This window comes from Tachyglossus aculeatus, chromosome X1 (genome assembly GCF_015852505.1).
Source record: "Tachyglossus aculeatus isolate mTacAcu1 chromosome X1, mTacAcu1.pri, whole genome shotgun sequence".
NCBI lineage: Eukaryota > Metazoa > Chordata > Mammalia > Monotremata > Tachyglossidae > Tachyglossus > Tachyglossus aculeatus.
The window spans coordinates 100294285-100316286 of NC_052101.1; the positions used below are offsets into that span (position 1 = coordinate 100294285).

The following is a 22002-nucleotide window of genomic DNA, read 5'->3' on the forward strand; positions in this document are numbered from 1 at the left end:
ACATTTGGAAGGTTCATATTATGTCTTTAAGTCTTCTCTTCTCAAGATTAAACACCTAGAAACCCTCGCATGTTCCTCAGTCCCATTCTTCAATGCTTCTCTACATATATCAAGTTTTGTCTGTTTTGCTAAAGGACACCAAGGACTTCTGATTTGCATTCATTTAAGCAAGAAGCTGGGTCTCAGAAGAAGGCAGGAGGGAAGGACCCACAAGGAGTAGGAGAGATAAAAAAGAGCAGGAAGAGTGGGGCAGAGGAGTGGAGGAAAGGAAAGGTTAGGAGGTGAGCTACAAAATCCCCATCAAAAGTTCAAAGACATCAGCTAAAATCATTACCACTGCAGGCAAATGCAGCTTTCATATGCAAGCAATTGTGAAGCACGACAAAAAAGAATCAAACTGTAATGTTGCCCTTTTTATTCAGAGCCCTGGAAAAGCATCACCGAAGCTGAGGTTTATAACCAAAGTAAAAGGAAAAACAAATGTCTTCTGAGAACACTGGTGGATTTGAGTTGGTTAGCACACCTCAAGTGATGTTTAAATGAACAAGAAAATATCTCCACTGTCCTGAAACAAAAACTCAATTATTTTAGCATTCCAGTAAAACAAAAAGTCATGACAACAACCTTCTTTACCTGTTGCTCATAGCTGGATTTTTTTCCATCACAAAGCCCATGGATTTTAAATAGAATGGAATAAATAGAATAAATAGAAGGGACACTCCAAAATTAGGAGCCAACCCACAGACACTTTAAAGGAGAACTGTAAAGAAACTTGCAGCTATTTTGAATGTTACCAGTAAAATTGTGAGAAATTGAATAGCCTGCCAGGCAGTGGTGAAGAATAACTAATTAAGGAATGAAGAAAAAATTATTTGGATTTAAGTTGGACCTTATAGTTTCACATTTTTTATGCCAGTGAATAAAGGGCTTTCATCTAGTCCTAACTTTTATTCAAAACAGTGTGGCTGGGAATTCTGCATTTGTAGTATAAAATCTGAATTGCATGATTGTACATATGCAGGGAAAACTATACATGGATGCTTTTGACAACCACCTTTCACCCATTTGGGTACTAAGCATGAGATCTCTACTTTTTGGATACAATTGCCTAAAAAAAAACCTTACCCCATATTAGTAAACTGAAATGAATAATAACCCTGAGGGCCAATCAACACTATTTAATGAGCATTTACTGTGTGCAGAGCACAGATCATGAGTACTGACTATATATTTAGCAGAATTTAGACCATGACAAACCATTTGAAATTTAGGCTCTGTTGGGTTGTTAAGTTACTGAGATTTCCCATTTCATATGGGCTGTCAGGCCCCAAAGGACCAGATGAACAGCATTCATAAATCAACTTGGTTAAATATAAATAAATCTAAAAATGATCATTTCCCTTTAATGAATACTATAGTTTTAAAATACAGGAAAGCATGATCTGAAATTAAAGGGGCTAAAGTGAAAAAAGCTATACTTACTCTACATCAAAAAGTTAACATCACAGAAAGATAGCCTGGGCTCTTCCTTGGGGGAAGAGGTCAAGAATTACCTCTAGACTGTAAGCTTCTTGTGAACAGGGAACACAAGATATGCTGGCCCTGCAGCATATCCAGAATTCCCTGGAACACAGCCAAGATGAGACCATAGCGAGCCTCCTGTTTGACCACAACAAGCTGCAGCAGCTGATGTACTTGATGGAAAAGAAGATGTCTCAGAATCAGAACGAGAAGGGAAAGCTGATAAGGAGACTGTTCCCAATCTAGTTGGTGGTGGAATACCAGCCACTGTACTCCTACCACCTAGAGGTACTTGGGTAAGAGGGCCCAGGGCCAGGGAAGACCCCTGGCTTCAGCCAAAGGCACGAGTCTGAGGAACCCTCAGCCCTACAGCCCTTACGTACATATCCAGAATTTATTTTAATGTGTGTCTTCTCTAGACAGTAATCTCCCGGCAGGCAGGAGCAGCATGGCTTAGTGGATAGAACACGGTCTTGGGAGTCAGAAGGACCTGGGTTCTAATTCCAGCTCCTCCACTTCTTTGCTGTATGACCTTGGGCAAGTCACTTCACTTCTCTGGGCCTCAGTTACCTCATCTGTAAAACGGGGATTAAGAGTGTGAGCCCCATGTGGGACAGGGACTGTGTCAAACCCGATTAACTTGTATCTACCTCAGTGCTTAGAACAGTGCTTGGCACAGAGTAAGTGCTTAACAAGTACCATCATTATTATTGTTATTATTATCATTAGGCAGGGAATGAGTCTACCAACTCCACTGTATTGTGCTCTCCCAAGCGCTTAAGTCCTCTGTAAAAACCATTGATTGATGGACTGATCTGCCTTTTCTCAAATAGCGTACAAATAATTTGAAATGTAGCAGTAACCATGCTCTCCCAGAGTAGCAATCAGATACAAGAAAATAACAGACATAGCAAGACGTCTATATGATCCTCATAGACCTTAGGAAATCATTAGGTACCATGAGCAGGCGTGAATAATGGCAACTACTATATATATTTTCCTGGAATGGGTTATCATGATACCAAGGTTACTCTACGAGAATGCTTGGCTGTCCATATCAGAATTGGAGCTGTAGAAGTAATAATATTAAGCACTTAGTGTATGCAGAGCATTGTACTAAGTGCTGGGAGAATATACAAACATGGGAATGAGACAAAGTGACTGTCCCTTAGGGAGCTCACAATCTAAGAGCTGAAGTTCAGAAAAGGGCATTGGACACAGACATATCAGTATCAATCTTTCAGTGGTATTTATAGTGCCCTTAGTATATACAGAGCATTTTATTAAGCACTTAGGAGAATACAACAGAGTTGGTAGACACATTCCCTACCCACAAGGAGCTTACAGTCTAAAGGGAGGTATGAAACACTAAAAACAACAAATACACAGAAATAGGCTCAAAGTCTTGGTGGGGATGGAGGAGTCAGAGCACACATGACCTTCTTTTATGACCTGTACACACAGAGTATGTCGGAGCAGGAACTCTCTGTAGTGAAGGGGGTACGGGGAGAAGACAGCAATTAAAAATCAATGCTATTTACTAAGCACTTCTTGTATGAAGAGCACTCTATTGAATGTTTGGGAGAGTACAACACAACAGAGGTGGTAGACATCCAGAGGTGTCCAATCCAATTTGCATGTATCTACCCCAGTGCTTAGTATAGTGCCTGGCACATAGTAAGTGCTTTACAAATGCCATCATTATTATTAAGGAGTTTACAGTCTAGCAGACATTAAAATAAGTTACATATTAGTACATAAGTGTCTGGGGCTGAGGATGGGAATGTTCTGGGCATGTCAGTCCCCCCTCCCCCCCCCCCCGCCTCTCTCAAAAATCTCCAGTGGTTGCCTATCTTGCGTTCACCAAATCAGTCCTTCCTCGATTGCAGGTGGTTTGTTTGCCAGGTGCCTAGCTAAAATTTCCCATCATTTTATTTTGCACTCCATAAATACTATTGATTCAATGATAGAAAGTTAAGGAACTCTTCCTAAATAAGGCCACTGGATCAGTCTTCATAAACCATTATATTTCCTGAGTGCATACTGCATACAGAGCACTGCATTAAGTACTTGGAACGTACAATTCAGCAACAAATAGAGACAATCCCTACCCAACAATGGGCTCACAGTCTAGAATCGGGGAGACAGACATCAAAACAAATAAACAGGCATCAGTAGCATCAACATAAATATATAGAATTATAGATATATATGCATGATTAATAAAATAAATAGAATAATGAATATGTACATATACACAAGTGCTGTGGGGCGGGGGGGGGGGGGGGGTAGAGCAGAGGGAAGGAGTCCGGGTGATAGGGAGAGGAGGAGCAGCAGAGGAAAAGGGGGACTTAGTCCAGGAAGGTCTCCTGGAGATGAGGTTTCAGTGGGGCTTTGAAGGGGGGACGTGTACTAGTTTGGTGGATGTGCGGAGGGGGGTCATTCCAGGCCAGAGGTAGGACATGGGCCAGGGGTCGATGGTGGGAGAGGCAAGAATGAGGCACAGTGAGGAGGTTACTACCAGAGGAACGGAATGTGCGGGCTGGGCTGTAGAAGGAGAGAAGGGAGGTGAGGTAGGAGGGGGCAAGGTGATGGAGAGTTTTGAAGCCAGTAGTGAGGAGTTTTTGTTTGATATGGAGGTTGATAAGCAACCACTGGAGATTTGAGGAGGGGGATGACATGTCCAGAGTTGATAGACACTTTCCCTGCCTACAATGAGCTTACAGCTTAGAGGGAAGCAGTGATTGCTTTCAAATACCATACAAAGCCTGCCAACCACTAGTCTATGTCATCTGCCACCCATCTCCCATTTTCTCTGCTGGACCTGCAGGCCCTGTGCCCATCATCATCCACCCGGTCACTCCCCAGGCCATGCTTTCTCCCAGAGATCAGCGCTTCTCTTCACTCTATTTTCTTTCCTCCCTTTCTGCATTATGTGTCTTGCTCTCTTGGAGGTTTTCTATTGACTTGAGTTGTCCTCCATTCTTGGTTGATTTTCCTCTTTGTCTTCCGAATCTTTTTCTTTCTTATCTTCCCTATGCTTTGAAGGTGTAAGAAACGCTTGAGAATCTGGGAAACTCTTCCAAATTGACAGGCAAAGAGCATCATTGAAAATCTTTTAATCAGATGGGCACCTCCAATTTTTTTTGCACATGAATGAAAACATGTCTACAATTATGAATTTCTTTGCTGAATTAGGAAAAGGATTTTGGATTAGCAGTTAGCCTGAAGGTAGGATTATGTACCAGTTTACACCTGGCAAATGCCACAAACATCCAAGGATCTCTGTGGGTGATGGAGGTGAATGCCAGAAGTAAAGCCGGCTGCATGGGTAATGTGATAGTTCAATGACACAAGGACAAAGAGGTAATCAACTCAATCAGGAAGGTCAGTATATCATTTGAGAGGCTGACAGCAAAGTCACATCTAGCTTCAGAGCCAAATAAAGGTCAATAGAGCAATTGTGGCAACCAACATTCTCTGCTTCCCCAGGGTTCAAAGGCGTACACAAGTCTGTGTAAGGCTGCTAGGCATCTAATCAGCCTGCAGCTGCACTGGCTGATGTGAAAAAATCGTGTGAATCCAGTGCTTCCTGGCATGCCAAAATATTAATAACAATAATAATTATGGTATTTGCTAAGTGCTTACTGTGTACCAAACACTGTTCTAAGTGCTGAGGTCAATACAAGGTAATCAGGTTGTCCCACGTGGTGCTCCCAGTTTTAGTCCCCATTTTACAGATGAGGTAACTGAGGCACAGAGAAGTGAAGTGACTTACCCAAGGTCACACAGCAGACAAGTGGTGGGTATATGATACTACACTAGGCCCTTCCCCTCCAGGGGCTCGTGTGACAAAAGAGAAAAAGAAGTGTAATCAATCATATTTACTGAGTGCTGTGTGTAGTGCACTATACTAAGCACTTGGGAGAGTACAATGTAACAGAGTTGGTAGTAATGTTTCCTGCCCACCACGAGCTTACAGTCTGGAGGCCGAGTAATGCAGGCCAAGCTAATATCAATAAAACCATGAAATTCAGCACTTTGCCACTTGAGCCCCAAATTAAAAAGCCAATAAACATGCAAAAATAAAATGAAGGTATTAGCTGCACCTGAGCAGATTTTGATGCTTGATCTGCTGGTATGGAAAATGGGTGGCTACTCCCAATCCAAGGTAATCTACCTGCTTCTACTTCTACTTAAAATCACAAAAGAATTTGAAAAATATCTAGCAGCCACAAGAGCACTCAAGATTTTATCAATCACATACCTATGTCTAAACACAATCATTTTCCCATGTGCCCTTTCACAGATTCAATCCAAATCCAATTGTTCACTCTGGCAGAGGTTTTCAAAGCAGAGTGGGGTATCAGTCATCATGGCAGACAATGGTGACTGATATATGGGGACAGGGGAATACAGCAAGAAGCACCACCAAATGCTAAGAAGTTGCCCCAAGGCTTTCAAACCCAACAAGAGCTGCTTCCTCATATGGAGATCCTGGCTGCTGCCCTTATCTTCAAATTGTCTTGACTCTCCGGAGCATTTGTGTGTATGTATAAGGATGTGGATAGGAGGTAGGGTTTGGTGGCATATAGGATGTGTCTGATGTGTGTGAGAAGAGTTGGATAGGAATGAGAGCAGGTAGAAGGGTATGTCATGTGAAACCCTGAGCAAGATGCAGTTCCTAAGAAGAATTGAAAACCCCTGCTGTAGTAAAACCAGTTTTTTGAACCTGACACATACTTTTCACTCTTGACATCCTCCTTTCAAAGAGGGGAATGCCTCTTTTGTTACTGCTGCAGCTGTAAAGAACAGTCAGTTACTGTACACCCAGAATGAACAAAACGAGGGGGCCTAATGGCTAGAAAGGGGTTAATCTGTGTTTTTCCAATGAGTTTAAAGAATATAATCTTATTTTCCAGAGCTCAGATATTTTGAAAATTGCATGTGATGGCCTATTTGTTTTTTTCAAAGCAATCTTTATAATGAAAACATGAAACAAATATATGATCTGGGAGGAACAGAATGCACGTTCTTCATCCTTGAAATCCTAAGAAAACAGCAGCAGCTATGCTAATGTACTACGAATAAAGCTTAATTCAAAGAAACACAACACGATTTCCAAAAACTAACAGCTGTCAGACTTACAATGGAGACACTTGGGATTTGAAAAACTGCTATAGTATCAATTTCTTTCTTTCTGGACACTTTTTACAGGCCAGGATCCAAGAATTTACTTTGCTTAGGGTTTTTCCTTTTATAGCCAATTTACTGCATTGCTTTTTCCTAGCTAATTAATAAGGCTAGGTGAAGCCACCAAGATGTTAGAACTTATTTCAAGGTCAGAATGTCCCAACAAGTATCTAAATGTTAGGTCCATGAAAACTCGAGAAAATGTTTAGCCTCAGCAGAAAGAGGAGTTCATGATTTTGGCAGGGACAAATCATAGGATTTTAGGCATGGGAAGATAGTTGCATCCCTTTTTGCTCTTCAGAAACAATTACATCGTGCTCTCTGTGCCTTGCAGTCAAAACTAGGCCAGAGCCTGTGTCCTAGGCCCACATCCAAGCCTTCTGTGCCTTGTTTGGAAGAAGGCAGACAAGGTAAATCCTTCCATGTGAGAAACTAAGAGAAATCAATGAAGTCCAGTGTTTATGGTGCTGGGCAATGAACAGGCAGGGAAAACTGATAAAAAGATTTGCTCAGGCACTCAGGGAGGAAATATATTTGATTTCATTCTTCTAGACTGTAAGCTTCTTGTGGGCATGAAACAATAATAATAATAATAATAATGGTATTTTTAAAGCACTTACTATGTGTCAAGCACTGAGGTAAATACAAGCTAATCAGGTTGGACACGGTCCCTGTCCCACATAGGGATCATAGTCTTAATCCTCATTTTACAGATGAGGGTACTGAGGCAGAGATAAGTTGAGTGACTTGTCCAAGGTCACATAGCAGACAAGTGTCAGAGACAGTATTAGAACCCAGGTCCTTCGGACTCCCAGGCCCATGCTCTAGCCACTAGGTCATGCTGCTTCTTATGTTTACCAACTCTGATCTACTGGATAAAGCACAGGCCTGAGAGTCAGAGGACCTGGATTCTATTGTTGGCTCTGCCACTTGTCTGCTGCCTGACCTTGGACAAGTCAATTAACTTCTCTTTGTCTCAGTTACCTCATCTATAAAATGGGGATTAAGACTGTGAGCCCCACGTGGGACAAGGGCTTGTGTCCAACCTCAATAGTTTGTATCTACTCCAGATAGTGCCTGGCATATAGTAAGCACTTAACAAAACAAAACAAAAACCCCTCCAAGTATTTTGCCCTCCCAAGCACTTAGTACAGTGCTGTGCACACAGTAAGCACTCAGCACTCAATAAAAAAGATTGACTTATTTAGGCAGATAGGCTTGAGTTTTAAACTTTTTGGGTATTTAGTTCCAGTCTATCACAACTTTAGGAAAGCACAAACTGGTTCTGTTAAAGTAAAAGATGTTTGATTGCATCAGTTAATTTTACCAAAAAAAGCCACGGCTCTCCTTCTACAGTCAGATGTGAAAAGGAAGCCTAAACACTCATTTGACAAGATACATCTTGATATTGGTCAGATGGGAAGTCATTTACTTTTTAAAAAGCAATTAAGATGCTTAAGAACATTAGAAAATGTGTATATTACTACTGACAATAGATCTTTGTCATTGAAACAATATGTCATTTCCTAGAGCTTAGTGTTCCTATTTTATTTTGCATAAAATAATCAGATGAAGATTTGATTTCCCTTCCAGTCTTTCAGAAGGCTGTCACCACATAAGGAACACGATTTCTTAGAAGGAGATCTTTCTACCCTCCCCCAAAAAGAAGCCAAAGAGATATTTGCACACAGGCACATTTCCTTCTTGCTTCAGATTAATTAATGAAAAATGGCAGTCTGTGGCCCATACACTACCAAAATTATTCTTTTTTGACTATTTCAATTCGATAGTCCAGTGTTATATAGGCAAATGCTAAAATAGATATGTAGACATTGAAAAGATAGAAATCGTGTTTTTAAAAACAAAATTCTTTAAAAGAATTACAGTGCTGGTGAATGTACAGTTTGTAAATTTTTCCCTAGCCCCTTGAAAGTAAAAAAAAAAAAACCCACAGCCTGAATGATATATTTTAAAAGCTTCATTTCTCTAAAGTACCTAAAGTAGTGATAAAATTAACACAAATCATCTCACCCAGCCTATGCAGCTACACAGAAACAAGTAAGGATTTTACTTATGTCCATAGTGCAACTCTCTGTACTTTGAAGGAAGGGAAAATTAATATTCCTAGGACTCTGGGGGGCATAAGTTAAATAAACTAGGGCATAGGTGATATCTGTGATTTTATGACTCTTTTGCTTAAATAACCGCACACAACTGAATTCACACACTCCAAATGGTGGGAGAATCAAAATGTTTTTGATTTGATAGAACTGAATGATACATTTCCTGACTGCTACAGCTTCTCTAATTTCTAGTAATTTGTGTCACTGGGGTTGGGGAAACAGGGTTATGAAGTTGCACAAAATGGAAAAGTTGTCAAGGACTACTCAATCCCTGTGGTCCAGACTTATCTTCCTAATGTTTCCTCCTACATTATATGATAATCAGTGGTAGTTATTAATCACTTACTGTATGCAAAGCACTGTACTAAGTGTTTGGGAGAGTTACACTTAGTTACACTTAGTACAGTGCTCTGCACACAGTAAGTGCTCAATAAATACAGTTGATTGATTACAATACAATAGAGTTGGTAGACACAATCCCTACTCTCAAGAAGATTTATAGTGGAGGAGAGATATGAAAATAAATTACAGCTAGTGGAAACAGCCGAATATAAGGAAATATATAAATGTGCTGTAGGGGTATCAGAGTGCTTAAGGGGTAGAGAAGCAGCATGGCTCAGTGGAAAGAGCACAGGCTTCGGAGTAAAAGGTCATGGGTTCTAATCCCAGCTCCCCCACAGGTCTGCTGTTTGACCTTGGGCAAGTCACTTAACTTATCTGTGCCTCAGTTCCCTCATCTGTAAAATGGGAATTAAGACTGTGAACTCCACGTGGGACAACGTGATGACCTTGTATCCTCCCCAGTGCTTAGAACAATGCTTTGCACATAGTAAGTGCTTAACAAATACCATTATTATTATTAAGGGGTATAGACCCAAGTACAGAGACAAAACAGATGGGAGGGTGAACAGAGTAAAGAAACAAGGTATTAATTAGGGAGGAGACATATTAGTCAGGCCCCCTTAGAGGAGCTGTGATTGTAGTAGGGCTTTGAAAATGGGAAGAGTGGTGGTCTGTAGGATATAAAGGGGGAGAGAAGTTTGGGTAGGAGAGATGAAGTGAGCAAGTGGTTGATGGTGAGAAAGACAAGATCAAGGTACAGTCAGTAGGTTGGTGTTAGAAGTGTATGGACTGGGCTGTAGTGGTAGAGGAGTGAGATAAGGTAGGAGGGGGACAGCTGATTGAGTGATTAGGCTTGACCAATAGTACATTATCCAGAGCAGTATGTGATTTCATACAAACCTACAAAAAAGATTAGAACTCAGGTCTTCTGATTCCCAAGTACAGTAGAAAAATATAACAGACACATTCCCTGCCCTCAATGAGCTTACAGTCTAGAGAAGGAGACTGACAGTAACAGAAATAAATAAAATTACAGCTATGGATTTCAGGGCTGTAGGGCTGGGAGGAGGGATGAATGAAGGGGCCAAACTGTGGTGAGCCCATAACAAGCAGCCTCCACTCTTCTGCCGCTAATCTCCTCACCGTGCCTCGTTCTTGCCTGTTCTGCTGTTGACCCCCGGCCCATGTCATCGCCCTGGCCTGGAATGCCCTCCCTCTGCACATCCGCCAAGCTTGCTCTCTTCCTCCCTTCAAAGCCCTACTGAGAGCTCACCTCCTCCGGGAGGCCTTCCCACACTGAGCCCCCTCCTTCCTCTCCCCCTCCCTCCCCCCTCCCCATCCCCTCCACCTTACCTCCTTCCCCTCCCCACAGCACCTGTATATATGTATATGTTTGTACATATTTATTACTCTATTTATTTATTCATTTTATTTGTACATATTTATTCTATTTATTTTATTTTGTTAATATGTTTTGTTTTGTTCTGTCTCCCCCTTCTAGAATGCGAGCCCACTGTTGGGTAGGAACCGTCTCTATATGTTGCCAATTTGTACTTCCCAAGTGCTTAGTACGTGCTCTGCACACAGTAAGTGCTCAATAAATATGATTGAATGAATGAATGAATATTGACTGTGATCCCACAAACAACATCAAGAAAGAGACGTGTGAAGGCACAGATAGGCTCTACTTGAGGTAGGTGATTGTGGGCCTGTGAGGGCAGAGCATGGGTGGGGGCTTGGCCCCCTCTCCCCATTCTACACGATAATGGGCCTGGACCCATCAATGATTGCCATGTAGAATCACAGCTGCCACGCCTAAGGCAGTTAAGAGGCGCTCATTTTTAAATCATGGGATTTACATACAGAGGCAAGCACCTCGAGCAGAAGCCGCTCAGAGAAGCAAGCATTGAAGAAGTAAGCAGCAGGAGAGAAGCACTTGAAAGCAGCAGAAGAAAGGAGCACTTGGAAGCAGAAAGAAGAAGCATTAGCAGAACGGGCTTCTTTGACCACAGACTGGTATTGGACCCTTGGTGGAGTGGAGTGAGTGTGTGTGTGTATTTGTCACTCCCTTGCATGCTGGTAAAACTAAGTAAAAAATTCTCCACAGTACCCTTGGTAATCAGAGGAGTGGTTTGACTTCTACTACATCACCGAGGCTCCCCCTGTCCAGGAAGGTCCTGATTGCTCTCTCAGAGTACTGAGGTGTTGGCTGTTCCCCATGCCAGGAGTGGGTTTTGGCTTTGCTCTTTAGTCTCTTGAAGCTCTTGCTCACACCAAATCATTCCTTCCTCAATTGCAGCTGGTGTGTTTGCCACTGTTGCCTCCCAACATTCAAATGTGCTGCCACATTGCCTGAGGCTGTGTTTTACTTCATCCTTAAGGACTGCTTCTTTTTCCCCTGCTTTGGATCACTCCATTACAGCTCACCATGAAGCAGCTGGGTATCCCATTATCCTTTCTACTCATGTCACAACCAGAGCTGTTTTGAGGTAAGCCTAGCTTTTATGCTGGAAGATGGTCTTCATTTCAGAATCTCATTGCATGTGACTTATCTTGCCATGTGATGCTGGATATGACATGTAGGTGATACTTATAGAACTGCTCAAGAAGCTGGATGCAGCACCTGTGTGGAGCAAAGTTTTGCAATATCCCTCCAGTTTGTCATCTCTCAGTCTACCACAAGATACACTGGCTTTCTAGGTTTTCTCTTGTATTTTATCTCTCAGTGCATCATTGTAAAGTATACTGAGCAGCAACACAATAGAATGCCTGCTATGTACAGAGCCCAGAAATCAGAAAATTCCATTATTCAATCAGTTGACAAGCAGATGGTGAAGCAGAGGCAATCAATATTTCCTCCAACAACCAGTCTAGAAGCAATACGAAGCAGGAGAAATTCAGGCTGGACATGAGGAAGGCACTGAAATTAGTGATCAAGAAAAGTTGAAAGTTATCTCTCTCTGAAGAGGCTGCCAGGTAATTCTCCAATAGTGGAGGTGTTATTATTGCTGCAAAAGCAGATAATTTTCCACTATCCTTCCTAGCCTTATCCTGTGAAAAGCCTATTTCTAATTTCTAAATATCTGGCACCAAAAACAAGGCTGTTGGTAAACAAAAGAAGTTATTTTATTGTGGCATTTAGATACTTATTGGAATGCAAGTAGACCAAAGAAAAAAGACTGAATATGCTTATGTAAAATAAATGTTATTTTTTTTTTGGCGGTGGGGAGGATATAAGGAGCGGGGAAATAAAGCACCAAGTGCATACAACTTCAGGAGCAGGATTGAAATTTTCCCACATATTAATTTGAATTCTACTATAACTTTTTAAAGGAATAATTCTCATAAGCCTGTAGTTGACACTTTTTTTATCATTACACAGAATACCTGCTTTGAAGACAAATTAAACATGAATTTCTTCATGCTTTTTGTTCCTAGACTTTTATTCCTTTTTCTCCCCTGTAGTTGTACAGGCATTGAATCAAAGTGGTTCCTTTCATTTGGTGGCTTACTGTGCACTAACAACCTACAAGGATGTCAACATGAATTTCCATCGCTCTAGGATCACTGGGACTGTATTATTGCTTTTGAGCAAGACTTGTACATTTTGGCTATTTTCTTTAGAGAAGCCAATTGACTTGGGTAAAAGAAGTGACCTAAAGCTTGAAGCAATATAGGAACCAAATATGAGCCCGAATAAATAGCTTTTGAGGTGTATAGTTTTTCAAATCATTTCAGTTTAAGTCTTTGTTTCAGGGAGCATTGGTGCTGCATCAGTGGACCTCCTAGTCCATCTATGCAAAGTTTGATCATCAACAATGGTTTTGGAACAGGACACCCACCAATCACCTGGGAAAATAGAACAGAAGGTAAAGCACATAATCACTGCCTCTTTAGGAGCTCACACTCTTGCAGGTATCCAAAGAATTTGTATGTTACATAGCTGTCTGCCTTGTTGTTGGTAATAGCTATAAGCTCCCCCTGGAAAGGTGTCACACAAACCCCAAATACCTAGCATAGAGTTCTGTAGCTTGTTGGGGTCAACTACACATGTGTAGTTCTCTATTGCATTCAAAGGCAAACACTGAGATGGTGAGCTTTCTCCCTTCTTCATCATCATCATCATCAATCATATTTATTGAGCGCTATGTGCAGAGCACTGTACTAAGCGCTTGGGAAGTACAAATTGGCAACATATAGAGACAGTCCCTACCCAACAGTGGGCTCACAGTCTGAGTTCTTCACTGCGGCTGAGTGAAACAACTGGTAACTACAGCCTCACCACCCTTCACACTATCAGCTCCCCTCCACCACAACTGAGGAAACTGCCTTCCCTTTCCTGCCACCCAGTGCCCCGGCCCCCAGCATGCTCTGTACACTACACTGCGTCCCCAGGACTGGCTACCCTCCACATTATCAAGGAGACCCCATCCTATCCTGCTTTCCACCAACAGGTAGGAAAAAGAGCAGTATCTACAGGTTGGGACTTCCAGAAAGCTAGTGGCTTTAGTACCCATTTCTGTGGCTATGAGTATGATGTGGCCTCTGAACCATGAGGAACCTGAATTTCTGCTCCTCTAGCAGCCATAGCACCCTACTAACTTTTGTTTTTATTTTGTGTATTTGTGCTTAGTTTATATTGCTGTTTTGGAACTTCATTGTCCCATTGCTCCTAGTGTGTCTGTCTCCAATCCTCTCCCTGACCTATACTCATAAATTGTGATCCCCCTGAGGGACAGGGTCTGTGTCAAATTCCCACCTGTGTACTCTTTCCCAGCACTTAGTACAGTGCTCCGAACACAGTAAGCTTATTATTACTATTACCTATTAAGGTGTAACTGAGAAACATTGTGAGACTGATGCAGACTCCAATAAGTGAATGAGTTCTACCTTCAAAAGAGCTCCATTCCTGATGTGCCAGACCTGAATCCTTAATGGACATTAGAAAGCCGCACCATTATCCCTGCTGCAAATGAAGGGAACTGCAGGAAAATTTGAAACTCCCTATGGTCTGCGGGTGGGGTGGGGGCGGGGGTTTCTCTCATATACCTGGGAAGCTGCCTCAACCACCTATGCCTTAAGCTGTTCACAATTTTAGTCAGGAATGATATGGTGACAGGTTATTCTATTAAATCTATGACTATGTTAGTAAAGGTAAATGGAGAATTGAAGCAATTATCTAAACAACTCAAGTAAACACAATGATTCTTGACTTCAATCATATGGCTATTTGGGGCAAAAGCCTTCTCTTTGACTCATTTGGATAATTGTTATTGCCTTCATTTTCAAATCTATATTTGAATGCACAGATTTGATACATTACTTCAATTTGTAGTATAGATTTACATGCTATTAAGCTCAATTCTCCCATTCCCATTCAGAAGATTGACAATGCAGTATGCCAGCCACAACAGAAAGAGTGCTCTTCTCATCTTTCCAACTGGAAACTAGACTCATTCACATGCAATGACCTGTGGAACAGTGAGGGGACAGCAGGGTAGACTTTGTGCTAGGCTACTGGGGTTAATCCATCATATTTATCGAGTGCTTACTTTACTGTACTAAGAGCACTGTGGAAGCACTTGGGAGAGTACATTACATAAGAGTTGGTAGATATATTCCCTAGCTACTAAGGAGCTTACAGTCCAGGGGGTTACCCCAGTGTTCCTGGGCAGGGGAAGCATATGTGGAGGTGGATAAGGGACATCAAGTGGCCAGTAGGATCATTCTGCCAAAACAGGCCTCACACTTGCAAGAGATTTGGGATAAGGGCTTCTGTGATGCTAAAATGGAAAGATAGGGGCATTGATGGCCCCAGGATTCATTTGGTGGAGGGAAACCAAACTGCAGGGGCTGAATCTGGTCCCCCAGGATGCTGAGGGCTTGGGGGGAATCCACCTTAGGTTGCTGCCAGGATGACTCCTTCAAGCTGCCCTTTACAGACTTGGGCATTTCCACTGTTTCCCCAGTCAGTAATGGTAGCTGTAGCAGGACCTTGCTTAGGGTTGGCACACCAATAGAGGACTAAGTTATATAGCATAGCAAGGAGGGGATTAGCTTCTTTGTGACACAGCTAAAAGTGGAATGGATTGAAGGAGGCTAGAAGGCTTTGGAAGAGACAACTCCCCTGTGTCTCCCACAAAAATCTACGGAGGCACAGTTAGGTCATTCCTCCTCAGAGTTTCATGAATCCATTGCTCCCCACTCCACACAGAAGGAAAAATCAGATTGAAAGGCCTAACAGGATGCAAAATTAAAGATTAAATAAACTATTAATCACTGAATATTTCCAGAAACATCAAGTTTCCATGTATATGCTCAGGATATTTGCTCCCTGCTGTACTAGTGGAAAAAATAGTTCACTTAATCCTTTTGTTAAAATGCAGTATGGTGTGGGTACTTTTTTAAATGGCAGATTGCCCTATCTGTAAGATCAGTGACTTACCAAGGGTTGTTTCAGCGAGTCTCAGGTTCACAATGTAAACTCTAATGTGAGGCAGAAAAGGAATCAATATCTTAGCATTCACACCTTGAAGCATTTATATGTGTTGACTTCCCTACTACAAGAAACAAAAGAATAGTTTAATTCAGAGGTCTAGAGCTGTGTTCACCTAAATTATCCTCCTTCAACAGGATGTGCTGTGAGTTGTACATCTGGAGGTTAATGGGCTGAAGAACCAGTGGGAAAATGCAGAAGCAACAGCTTCATCAACACATGGATTTTAATGAAACATTTATGTGTCCTACACACTGGTATTCCCTCAATCCTAAATGAGATTTACTAATACCCCGAGTTTGTAGAATGGCCTTCTAGAAATTGTAAAATCATTAATGAAAAGCAAGATGGGAATCAGAGGGCCTTTGTTCTAATCTCAATTATATTTTTTGAGTGCTGATTGTGTGCAGGGCATTGGACTAAGCCCTTGGAAAGAGTACGGTATAACAGTTGGTAAACATGTTCCCTGCCCACAATGAGCTTAGAGTCTCCATGCTGCCACTCCTCTTTGTGACCTTGGGTAAGTCACTTAATTTCTGTCTCAGTTTCCTCAACTGTAAAATGGGGTTTTAATTAGATTGTGAGCCCTATGTGGAACAGGGACCTGTCCAATATGATTATTTTATCTGTCCCTGTGTTAGTACAGTGTTTGGCACATGATAAACACATTATTAATTGGCATACTAATGGAAGACAATATGGGAGATAGAGAGGAAGGGAAAGAGAAACCTAATTATAAAGTCTGTTTAGGTTAAAGGCACATGCAAACAAATACAATATAGTTCCTATCTAAATCAATATTCCTTGTACAGCAAAATTTGGGTTCTGAGTGAGATTCAGATGTGTGGTGCTGTGAGCTAGGTTCTCTAAATGCCATTTGGGCAAGATAACAAATTTGCATGACTTAGGTGCTCAACAACTTATGTTCCAATATTGGGGCTGCAGCAGATAGAAATTAACCTGGGTCATAGATCCCAATTCCTTCTCCCAGAATCATCTATGACAAAGCTGATGAGTAGATGAGCTAGAGTTTGACATTTGGGTTATCAAGTAGGTGAATAGGAGGAGAAAACTGGGGGAAGCAAAACATTCAAAGAAGTGTTGCAGGGAATGAAACCCCGGGTCTTTACTAGCAATCTTGGAGCTGATCTCTGTTGGCAATCTGATTTCTATATTTTCATTAGATTTGTGTACCACCAAAACAAGATGGTTTGACCTTGAAAAGCAGCATGGCCTAGTGGAAAGGCCTGGAAAGGCCTAGTGGCCTGGGAGTCGGAGGACTTGGCTTCTAATCCCTGCTCCATCACTTGCCTGTTATGTGACAATCAAGTTACTTAATGCCTCTCTGCCTCAGTTTCCTCATCTGGAATATGGGGATTAAAATCTGTTCTCCCTCATGGTGAGCGCCATGTGGGTCATGGAATGTGTCTGACCTGCTTATTCTGTATCTAGCCCCAAACTCAGTATACTGCTTGGCACACAGCAAGAACAAAAACCAGTTATTATTGTTAGACAATATGAAGATGCCACATTGTCAGGCACATCTCCAGGATACTAGTAAGTGCATAGCTGTAATGGTTTACAAATGGAGAGAATTTTAGACCATAGGAGGCATTAGGTCGGCATTTAACTATTTAGGATTTTGGCTTTTGATACTTTTATCTTAGAAAGCACAGTTTGCTACTCAACAGTTCAAATTTAGAGTTCTGGCTAGATTCATCCACAATGCCAGATTGAGAGGGATTGGCTTTATTTCTTGATTTGGATGCAAACTTTCAATGTAGTCTACTGTAAATTTCACAGTCTTCTCTCAAATTCCTTCAGCCAGAGAAGCAGTGGGTTTTGGAGCTCTTGTTATTCCCTTGTCCATACCTGTGATTGAAGGACAAATAATAGCAACACCAGGCACTATGGACAACCAATACAACTGTGCAGCAAGGGGCAGTCTTTATATGCATGATATGGAAGAGATTGTCAGTCACAAATTGGTCATAACAATTACACATGCACACACTAACACAAACCTGATGCCAGGAACATTCTTTTCAAAACCAATGTCGGAAATGAAGGGCCCAACTTTACGAAAAGATTATTAGTGAGAGAGCAACCAAGTGTTAGTTCCTGAAGTAACATTACGTTAGAAACGCATTGCTCTCTCTCTCTCCCCCCCACCTTTCTTTCTACCACCATGGAATAACCCATCATTTTTGTAAGAAGTAGAAAAACTGTTTGACTGCCCATTGAGTCCAATGAACTGTACTAAGTACAAGTGTTGTGTTCCCTGCCCACAGGGAGCTGAGGCTAACATAGGGGATACGTAAAACACTATTTCTAATAGAGCAATCAAAATAAATAATTGCATGAGCAATTGAATAAGCCTATATTAAAAAATACTGAAGCTAGGTAATAATAATAATGGTGTTTGTTAAGCACTTACTATGTGCCAGGCACTGTACTAAGTGCTGGGGTGGATACAAGCAAATTGGTTTGGACACAGTCCCTGTCCCACATGGGGTTCACAGTCTCAATCCCCATTTTACAGATGTGGTCATTCAGGCACCAAAAAGTGAAGTGACTTGCCCAAGGTCGCACAGCAGATAAGTGGAGGAGCCAGGAATAGAAGCCATGACCTTCTGACTCCCAGGCCTGTGCTCTATCCACTGTTATGAGTACTGTAAACAGCTGATGGGCTTAAGTGAGTTGGGGGTAAAATGAACTAACTGGGGAAAGTTCATTGGATTTTAGAAGGATTTTTGAACATAGCAGGTGCTGTGGACTTGCATATTTAGGGAGCTGGGGGAGTGGATAAACGAGTGAGCTGTGGAATATTAGAAGGAGAGAGCAAATATAGCAGTTGGGGTGAGGCTGAGGAGAGCCTTAAAGCCATCTGTGAGGAGGTTTTGCTGGATTCAGAGACAGTGTGGCTTACCGGAAAGAACATGGGCCTGGGAGTCAGAGGACCTGGCATTTGTTAAAGTGCTTATTATGTCAAGCTCTATTTCTAAGCCTAAATTTCTAGGTGACTGTGTCTGGAAGGAATCATGATTCAGCTCTTGGCAGATTGAATGGGTATGTTCATGGCATGTTGATGTGTTCGCACAGACTCAGGTTTCGGGTACATTCACAGAATTACACACCTCTGAGAAGCCAGAAAGGCTGTCTAGTATCTGTTTTTCTGTCTCTGTTGTTAGATATAATTAAGTGATCTCTAGTTGCAAGATAACCACTAAAAGCTTTAGTTTCTAACCTTGGATCCAGATCAAGAACAGCAACTCCCTAAAGTCTCAATTCTCCCCAAATTTGAAGGATTTGTAATCTTACTATGTGAAGCATGGCATGGGGGAGGGGTGATGGGAAAAGTGTGGGAAACATCTTATGACTCCACACAATACCCTCTACTAAAATTCACAAGGGCTAACAAATAGAAGGTAATTTAATTTAAGTGGTTAAATCTATATAAAAAGAATAGTCAACAGCACTATATTCCAAAAGCAGTTTTTTGTTATTTTCATTCATTAGTTTAGCAATCCAGTATTAGCCTTCATGGATTTTTGTATCTTGCCTATTCTATGATGCTACTACTCAATAAAACACTCTCAACCTTTACACGAGGGAAAAGAGAAAAGAACTTCCTTCAATCTTTGATGGTCCATTCCACTGGGAAATGTAATTGGATTTAGTTCCAGTACACCTTTTATATTTTATATCCAGTAGACCTTTTATATTTATTTAGTCAAAGTACCTATCAATACAGCAAGAAAAGTGCTTATACGAAAATTTAGAGTGGTGAACTCTAAATTGTGAAATGGCATGTCTATTACTGAAAACTCATTAAATAAATTGCCTATATTTTGGGCAATGTATGAGGAGACCTCATCAGTACTCTTTATGTTCCCTGCTATTGGAGTCAAGTGAGGGTGAAATGATAAATGAATACCATTTGCCTGAGTAATGCTGTAATTCAAAACTACCAACTCCTGTAGACCATTATGCATCATCATGTACCTAGGTATATGAACAATAGCCTAATATACTCTAAAGCAACAAGGTTCTTGAATGACTGCCTAGGTTGTTTAATAAAAGCACAGTTTCAGGCACTGTTTATAAATAGTCTTATTTTCTCCAACGTATATTTAAATGTTACATGGGGTTTCTAGGTAACAACATTTTTAAAGACACAGACATTAAAAGTAAATTTTACTTTGTTCATGCACAACAGTGTGAAGCAGAGTCAAAATACTCTGTCATATTAATTGGAACAGGTTCAACATCTGAGGGTTTCTGAGAAAGGAGTATCCACCCAAGAGGTCAAAGGACAGATTAGGGTGTTCCAGGCTAGACTCCATCAGTTAATCAAATTTGTTGATAGCATATTTGGTGCAGGGCATCAGACAAAGCACTCTGTTACCAATATAACAGAGTTGGTAGACATGGTCCCTGCCCAGGACAAGTTTACAGCCTAGAGTGGGAGATGGACATTCACGTAAGCTCGTCTCTCTAGACTGTAAGCTTGTTGCCACTTAAAGAGCCTGACTCCATGTCTGACATTGCCCTTTGCTAGGGGAGAGAGTAAGCCTACACTTAAGCAATAAATTCTCTTTACTGACCAATTACTGTGTGCAAAGCACTGTACTAAGCACTTGGAAGAGTACAATATAACAATCCTCTGCCCACAAGGAGCTCATGATCTACAGGGTGGAAGCTTACAGTCAATCAATGGTATTTACTGGGTGCTTACTGTGCACAAAGCACTGTATTAAACACTTGAGAGAGTACAATACAACAGAGCTAATAGACATGTTCCCTGCCAAAAACAAGCTGACCATTTAGAGCTACGCTCAACCCAAGAGGGTCTTTGACAAGCCATAGCAAGTGATCTATCAATCCAATCTCTTCCCCCTATTTATCCTCACTTTTCAAGCCAATTTACTCACTGAAACTCATCCAATTCTTTCTCACCACTGACTGCTTGATCACACCCTTCCTTCTGCCTGGAATTCCTCCCCTCTCACATCCATCACACCACTGTTCTTCCCATCTTTTGAAATTACATCTCTTCCAAGAGACCTTCCCTAACCAATCTCTCTCTTCCCCACCTTATTTCCCCCATTAATGTCACTTCAGCACTTGGGTACTTCCTAACCCTTATAGACTCCAGCTAGGTACTTATTATGCTCTATCACATCCTCCTACCTGCAATTTATTTGAGTGTCTGCCTCACCTGCGAAGTCCCTTGAGGACAGGGATTATATCTACAAAATCTATTGAACTCCCCCAAGTGCACCGTATCCCCTCTCACGGTCACACCTGGAGAGTTTTCAGTACTCTACCAGTCTTGACTATGAGAGGGAGAGTCAAGCAGAAGCATTTCCATTCCATTCCTAGCTTGGTCAGTGACTAGCAAGTGGAAAGCAATCTGTTACAAGTCAAAACTCACCTGTGCTGGGCAGCAATGGCATGCGAGAGAGTCAAGGGCAGAGACAAGTTTACTGCACAGAAAGAGGCAGTGGTAAACCACTTCCATATTTTTACCAAGAAAACTCTATGGATACACTACCAGAATGACTGCAGATGGAGGTGGAGCTTTCTGGTACAGATGTGTCCATGGCATTGCTGTGGGTCGGAGAGGATTCCACATCATAAGACAAAAGTGTGTGGTATAGTGCTCAAATACTCTTGATTGACAAAGAGTTTCACAGTTAAATGGAATACATCACTAAATTCCACTAAAGCAGTACTCAATGATGCATGAATGGACAAAAGTAGAAAACGGAAGCAAAATTCCCGTATGGCCTTTGGAGGATTGACGGAGGGTAAGGTCAACAGAATATCATGTTTCAAGTCAAATTAGAAGTCTATAAAGCTGACATGGTACCCAGCCTTCTGTATGTCAGAATACTCACCCAACTTCTTGAGCATTTTCACCGATGTCACCTATGAACCATACTGAATAGCAATACAGAACTGAAAGCTGTAACAGTGCTGCTACCTGAGTAGCATACTAATGCTGAAATGGAAGACAAGGAAATAGAAAACAGAATCAAGAAGGCCAGCACATCCTTTGTAAGGCCATCAGAGTGTGGCAACAGGGTGCTATCAGGCTCCAGACTAAATGAAAGGTCTACAGAGCTACAGTGTTGTCCATCCTTCTCTATGGCTGTGAGACCTGGAATCCACACAGGCCTCACATCTGGTTCCTTGAGTTGTTCCATTAGCATCTCTTATGGGCTAGACTCAATATCAAATGGTAAGACAAGAGCACAAATAATGGAGATCTGAAACAGTCTCCTAGCATGAATGCTATGCTCACCTTAAGACAGCTACCCT

The 22002-nt window shown here is 41.6% G+C and overlaps 1 non-coding gene across 1 annotated transcript; it reads left to right on the forward strand.

Moving 5' to 3' along the window:
• Nucleotides 1–20964: 20964 nt before the first annotated feature.
• Nucleotides 20965–21102, forward strand: LOC119920625. The gene has a single exon (XR_005448356.1). It is a non-coding gene; the product is annotated as a small nucleolar RNA SNORA7 (small nucleolar RNA).
• The last annotated feature ends 900 nt before the right edge of the window (nucleotides 21103–22002 follow it).